Here is a 7,541-nt window from a genome sequence, read left to right as displayed (position 1 = left end):
AAGGGGGTGTCTCCATGCCTACTGAAAATGACGGTCCGAATGTCCCAGAGACTGCTGGAGTCTGAGCACACTGGGCTGAGGAAGGATTTTGGACCTGCCCTGTTTTCTACACTCTCTTCAAAGCACTTGCTGCTAGGATGGAGGCAGGGCTACTATGAGCACCATGTTGATGTCTTGGTTGCTTTTGATGCAACTGAATTTGAAAGACAGTCATGTGGAAAACAGGATGATCATTTCAGTGAAGCATAGTTAAATAAGAATCTGGCTACAAAGGGCGAAGTCTGGAATTTTAAAACCTGAGACATTAGGAAAAAGGTGTTACAACCAGAGGGTAAAGAGTGGGATGGTGTGCTCATGTTAGGGGAGGACCTACTCATTCCTTGCTCTTACAGTGCTGCCAGTTTGTGATCAGAAATACCTGATGTTCAACTGACAGATGGCATGGACGTTTAAGGCCCCCCAGGTGCAACATCAAAAAAGCACTGTTAAGTGTCAGGAGAACTGAAGGAACTGAGTAATTCAGCTGGACACCAGACTCCAACTGAAAGCCAAAAGGAATTTGGCAGCCAACCTATCTCGGTGCTTCCTAATACCCACTAGGAACCTATTTGCTTTCTTAGGCACTCTGGTATTTGTCCTTGATTCATCACTTCGGCCAAATGTTTCAAGGATAGCTCATTTTGTGTGAGCTGTTGGCTTCTTCTTATTTAAACAGAACTTCAAACTGGAAATGCCTAGAAAGGAAGAGAAATAACTAGATCCAGTGCCCAAGCTGGGTGATGCTCAAACTCATTTCTGTACAGAAGTCTATAATGTGAACACAAAAGCAAATAACTGCACAGAAAATAACCAGCAGTAATTACCACATGTCACTCTCCAAATCCTTGCGGGGCTGCCTGACGATGCTGTTGAGACTGGTTCTCCTGTGCCTTATGAGTTCAGGGTGAACAGAATGAATTTGGATTATAGATTGCAGAACTATTCCTTAAAGTGGAAGAACTAAATAACTGAGATTTAGGACTTAATCTCCAGACAATCTCTCCTCCAACAACCTCCTGGGGAAGACCTCACTGCAGCAAGGGGCATGTTCCCCAACCTCAGAGGGTCAGGAGCCCTCCAAGGAGCTTGAGAGAGGCTGATGAGCCCATCCAGACCATGGCCCTGCCCTACAACAGTCACTCCTGTTCCTCTTATCTGCCCTTCCACAGCAGTACCCATGCTTCCCCTGGCACCTCTGGAAAAAGCAACCTCTTTCTTGTTGGCAGAAACCTTTCCTAACACCTTGCCTCAACTCCTGCCCTTCAAGCACATGTGGAGCACAAATTCTGCAAACAGCCCTTCCAGCATGCGTCCTGCTCCATTCCGCAGGGGAGCAAAGGCTTTGAGGTCCTGGACACCAGAAAACCTTACGCTTACAGACATCTCAAGTCATGTTTCTCTCCTTTTAAGATCCATGGCGGGGAGACAGGCCCAAAGCTGTTTCAAGACCACACATGAGCAGCAAGAACATTGTTGGTGTGAACCTGTAAGCACATCGTTGCCACAAGTGAAACCCAGCAACTCTCAGGGTTCTCCTCCCTCTTATCAAGGGCTTCCACAGTGTTAAACAACAATTTACCACCAACACTGCTCACATCAACCATAGCACACATCGTTCAACTTTTAACTCAGGATTTTTGAGATAATCCCTGCACAAACAGCCCCAAGCCCCTGCAATGCTCTGGAACCTTGCTGGTGGGATGGATGCAGGAACGACCTGGCTGCAGAGCTCCATCCCCAACCCGGAGGAGTGAGAATCAGGACTGGAGACATTGTTTGCAGCTCACAGTTTTCAGAACCTTGGCAGAAAAAACCTTGGAAGCTCAACCTGCTGTGACATATCTCAGGTCAGAAGCAGCATATGAGAAAAAGGGAGCACAGCCACAGCTATGATCTGCCCTAGCATCACTGTCACAGCAGGAAAAGGCACTGGCACACATCTCTTTGGACAACCCTGCTCCCTGAGAGCAGGACCTCTAAGACATGTCAGGGAGAGGATGCCCGTGGCTGGGACAAGTACAGTTGCTTCAGTGCATGGAGCCAGAGATGGGCAGATACTGCCACTTCAGAGATCATTTCAAGGGGTCTCCTGCAAGCTCTGGTAGGACCCATTAAGGATCACAGGATAATTCAGGCTGGAAGGAAGCTCAGGAGGTCTCTAGTCCAACGTCCTGCTCACAGCAGCGTCACTATGGGATCAGACCAGGTTTCTCAGGACTTCATCCAGTCTGGCCTTGAAAACCTCCCAGGATGAAAAACATGCTTCCTGAAAATTAGCACAAGTAGCAAAACAAAGTAACATGTTCCCTTTCTGGTGACCGCTCTAGACTATGAACAAAAGGTTTATTTATTTTCTAAATTTTTTATTTAGTTGGGATCTTAAAAAGCTTTTGGCCTACAGGTGCCCCAGTGACATCTGATAAAACTCTGCTTGCCTCAACACGACCAGAATTAGACCAACACTTAGCAGCTTTCACAAACCTCACCACTAAGATTTGAAACTAGCAAGCAATTGTAAAGGTGAAAGTTATTTTAGAGTTATCAGTGAGGCCCTGAGTTTTCAATTTTTTCCAGGTATTGAAGTGTAACTCCATATGTCTTACAGAGCAAGTAGGTCAGTCTGCCTCCCCAACAAGCCTGCCATTTAGTCTTTCCTTTAGGCCCACAGGGACCTAAAACTCTGCACACCCACTCCTCTCTTCTGCCTTCAGCAGAGGGATAACCAAGGACCTCGGGCTCCCATTCTGGAGAAGCCAGAAAGGAGAAAAGCCACGCTAGGAAACCCTGGCCACACATACACCCTGAGCCGCGGTCCCTCCAGAGACCACCACATGCTGGCTGGAAGGAGGAATGTTTCAAGAAAACTTTCATCCAGAAGCGCTCTCTTTCTTGGCCTGCTTTGATCCACTAAAGCAGTTCTTGCAATCACATTTGTCATGTATGAGTACGTATGTGCTTATGGCTGGCTGTCTGCAGTCAGACCTCACCAGCTTATTTCAAGCAGTTCTGACAGCAAGGTTTGATGTCTCTGTAACAGTGGGCTCTACCAGAGTCAAAACTTCAAGTCTGGGAAATGAAGCATCTGCACAGAGAGCAGGGTCTCTGCATCGCCCCTCACCTCGCAGGGGAAGGCATGAGCACTGAGCAGGGGCTGAACTTCCCCAGCACCAGAGAGTGGCTGGGGACAGCTGACCTGTGCACACATACTCACACGTGCAGAGGAAGCTGGCTACAAACCACACATTTTAAGGCAACGCTGCTCACAAAGTTTCTGCTCATCAAACAAGAAACATTGGGTGTTGGCACACCAGCACTCTGGACCAGTGACACTGGGGCTTGGGAAGCAAACATTTCTATGGCTGCTATACACACAAGCCTCCAACTCTGTCGCAGTCTCACATCCACCCCCTTGCAAAGCCCCAGCAAATCCAGGGAATGATCTGCTGTTTCGAAAGAGGAGGGAAATGCTGCATGCAACAGGCTATAGAGGAGCAGGGGGAAAAGCAGCTCCCAGCAGACACCGTACAGCCCCATCAGCACTGGTCTGATGCAGTCTGGTCAAAATACATGTTTCTTTTCATCACAAAATTGGCTTAAAATAACTGTATTTCAAAAAATATTAACACGTTTATTGGCTTTGTGGCTTCTCAGATTTTCAAACATTCCTGAAATCCACAGTGGTACATGCTGGGGGCTGCCCAGCTGGGAAGCTAAAGCTTGACAGAAACGCCCTGGGGGTGCTGGTGGACACAACACTGACCATGAGCCAGCAACGTGCCCTCACAGCAAAGGCACCAACGGTCTCCTGGGCTGCGTTAGGAGGAGTGTCACAGCAGTGGGAGGGAGGGAGGGGGGGGATCCTTCCCCTCTGCTCAGCACTGGGGAGGCCACCCCTGCAGTGCTGGGTCCAGTGCTGGGCTCCCAGTACAGGAGAGGCAGGGACATACTGGAGAGAGTCCAGCGAAGGGCCAGGAAGGTGATGAAGGGACTGGAGCATCCACCACGGGGAGAGGCTGAGAGCTGGGACTGTTCAGCCCGGAGCAGGGCGGGCTCAGGGGGCTCCCCCCAGCGCGTACAGAGACCTGGAGGGAGAGTGCAGAGAGGACGGAGCCAGGGTCCTCTCAGTGGTGCCCAGGGACAGGAGCAGTGGGCACAAACTGGCACCCAGGAGGGTCCCTCTGAACATCAGGAAACACTTTTGCACCGTGAGGGTGGCCGAGCGCTGGCACAGGCGGCCCAGGGAGGTTGTGGAGGCTCCACCCATGGAGATACTCAAGAGCCGCCTGAACACGGTCCTGGGCAGCCAGCTCTAGGTGGCCCTGCTGGAGCAGAGGGCTGGACAAAGTCACCTCCAGAAGTGCCTCTGAGCTCAACCAGCCTGTGATTCTGTCAATTATTTTTTCAAGAATTTCCTCAGCTGTAACAGAGGACTTTCCCGTCCTTAACAACAGTTGAGATATGGACTATTAATTACCTCCAGTGGCAAAACTGGACATTTAAGAAAAGGACCAGCTAGTATCATGCTAAGACTGCAAGTGGTGTGCCAGAGCACTGGAGACATGGTGGGCCGGGAGCTGCTCCCCTGGGTCTTCCCATCTTCTGGCATTGCACTGGGCAGGCATTTAAGAGATGGCACTGCAGAAAGTATATGCTCCATGTACACACAGGAGCACACGCAGCAACACCCCCTGCACAGGCAGGTGGTCCAGCAGAGAAAGGCAAACACAACACGCCTCTTCTCTTCCAAATGTGTCTGTTGCTTTACATCCAGGAGGCAATGCCTCTGCCTCTCTGGAATGAACCAGGGGCCACAAAGTCCTCCTAGGTTCTGCTGAAGCATGAGGTGAGGTTTGGAATCAGCCATGGTATTTACCAACATCTCAACAGAGAATGACATGTCCTTCCACCAGTAAGAGGCTGTTTGTGTTGTACATTTCAAAACAGCGAATAGATTCTGTGAAGACAGGGATTGGTGGGAGAAGGACAAGAGAGCAGCAGGGTGCCTTCAGCTTTAGGGTCAGACAAAGCTAACAGAGCAGAGACACTTAGGCTGGGTGTCACCTGTTGTCCCCAGGAGTGTCACTGCCACCGGGACTAGCTCTTGGGCCTGTGGATCTGCTCAGACCCACAGGTGGGGAAAATGAGCAGTTACCAGTGACCTCATGTGCCACCCCAAAGGGCTCAAGGTGACACCATCCAAGCTCAAGGCCAGAAGGCAGCCTGAAGCCCAGGCAGCTCCGACTGGGTGCAGACCCCAGCCACCGCTGAGAGGCACAAAGGGGACAGTCACATCCCACCTTCCACTCTGCTGCCTACTGATAGTGCCGGCCCTGCAGCAGCATCCAGCCCCCCACGGAGTTAGGGCACAACACAGGGCATCTTTCCACAAGTCCAAATCACACGTATAAGCAGGCAAAAATGTCCAAAGAGGACTGAAACACGATCCCAAAATATTTAAAATGTCCAGTCTTTTATCTTCTTTTATAACTGGTAAAGAAGTAAATTCAGAACCTGGCCTAGACCACATGGAGCATCCTCTCCATTGCCTGGGCTGTTTGTTCTGGTCCTGCTAGGCTGGACTAATGCCCTCCACGCAGCAGGACCCTTCCAGGGGTTGCAGTGGTGCCGCGTCCAGGCCCCAGGACAGCGTGTGCTCATGCAGGGTTTGAGAAACATCGGAAGGAACATGCTCGAGTGTCCGCCTTGGCAGGGGCTTCCAACCCCCGTTTGTCCCAGAGAGGATTCCCTGGGAAAGCCAGGCAAGTTCCATGCCACGTCTCCACCAGTTCATGCCCGGCCAGCGCCTCGCACCACACACTGGGGACCAGTCTGCCCAGTGGGACCTGCAGCCGCACCAGCAGCGCTTGGCCAAAGGAGATAAGCACCCGCACGTCCCTTCTTTTTTAAATATGTTTTTATAATCTGTCGGGCGTAGCGGCTTGCCTTGAGAAAAAACATTTTGCTGCACACGAACGTTACCGTCCTAAGCCGAGGCGCAGCGGGGCCGCCATCCCCCCGCGGGGCGGGCCGCCCCCGGCCCCCCCGGCCCGCTCCGCTCCCGGCCGGCACCGGCCCGGCCCCCTCCCCGCGCCGCCCGCCGTGGCCAGGACGCGGCGCCGCCGGGCCCGGGCCGCCCCGCCCCGCCCGCCCGGGGTGGCTTTCGGTAAAAGGCGGCAATGGCGGAGCGTCCCTCCCCCGCCGGGCCCGGGGCCGCCCCGGCTGCAGGGGGCGGCGCGGAGCGGGCCCGGCCCCGCCGTCCCAGCCCCGGCCCCTCTCGCCCGGCCTCGGCCTCGCCTGGGGAGGCGGCCCCCGCGGTGCGCAGCGCCCGGCCGCGCTCCTTACCTCCACGGCGGGGGCCCGGCGGCCCGGGCCCGGCCAGGGCGCTGCTCCGAGCCGCGGCGGGGCTGCTCGGCCCGGCCCGGCGTGCGCTGCGCGGAGCCGCCTCACGGCAGGGCCGCCGCCGCGGCGCCCGCACGGCCCGGCCCGGCCCGGGGCTGCGAGCCGAGCAGGGCCGCACCGGGCGGGGGGGGACACACGGGAGCGGGGCGGCGGAGCCCGCGGCGGGAGGGGCGCGGGCCGGGTGTGAGTGTGAGTGTGAGTGAGTGTGCGTGAGTGTGTGCGCGGGGGAGGGGGCGGTAATTGGGCAGGTTGGAAATGCATGCACTTAATGAGCGCCGTCGCCATGGCAACCCGTGTATTCCTCCACGCCGCAGTGGCGGTGTTTAATCCCGCCGCAGGATTTCGGGGAGCTGCCTGGCGGGGGGGCGGGGTTGCTGGGGGGGAGGGTGGCCATGGCAACGCCCGGCCCGCGGAGCCCCCCGGCCCCGGCGCCCCAAGGCCGCCGCTCCCTCGCTCCCTCGGGCCGCGGCGGGGCGGGCGGGCACTGGCTCGTCCCCGCAGCGCCGAGGGGCCCGGGGCGGGCACCGGGCACCTTAAGGTGAGCGTTGAGCTCCGGGGTGCCGGCGGCCCCCACCCTCACCTTGCGTGGGGCTGCGGGGCGGCTGAAACGCTATTTCCCACTGTTTCTCGGGTTAGATTGGACAGGGGAGCGTGACAGCCAGAAGCTGCTTTCGGTCACTGATATTAATTAACCTCACCCAGGTCGTGGAGCAATTGGGCTGCATCGCTGGTGGCAACGTGCCCTCCTCTCGGGTGGCCCCGGAGGCCAAACCCACTGCCCAGGCCCACGGTCTGCCCCGGCGAAGCGGGCAGAGCCTCTCCTCCTCGGCTCTCGTACCACGGGTTAGAGGAATCACCAGAGAACGAGAAAACAAAATCCCCAATATCACCGGGAAGCAAAAGGATTGTTCGAAGTCGTTCTCCAGAGGCAAGGCAGCGCTGGCCCTTGCAGGGTGCCGAGCAGCACTGCACGAGTGCTCTGGTCAAAAACCAGGGCAGCTTCCCTGGCCGCCCTTTAGTATTTTACAGCCACGCAAGACACGTGCCTTTTAGACACTTGCACAATGTCTGTCCCACTTACCTGCGGAAGGTGGGAATGGAAG

The sequence above is a fragment of the Athene noctua genome, chromosome 16 (assembly GCF_965140245.1).
Source record: "Athene noctua chromosome 16, bAthNoc1.hap1.1, whole genome shotgun sequence".
NCBI classification, from domain to species: domain Eukaryota; kingdom Metazoa; phylum Chordata; class Aves; order Strigiformes; family Strigidae; genus Athene; species Athene noctua.
Note: the sequence above shows the minus strand (reverse complement) of the source record.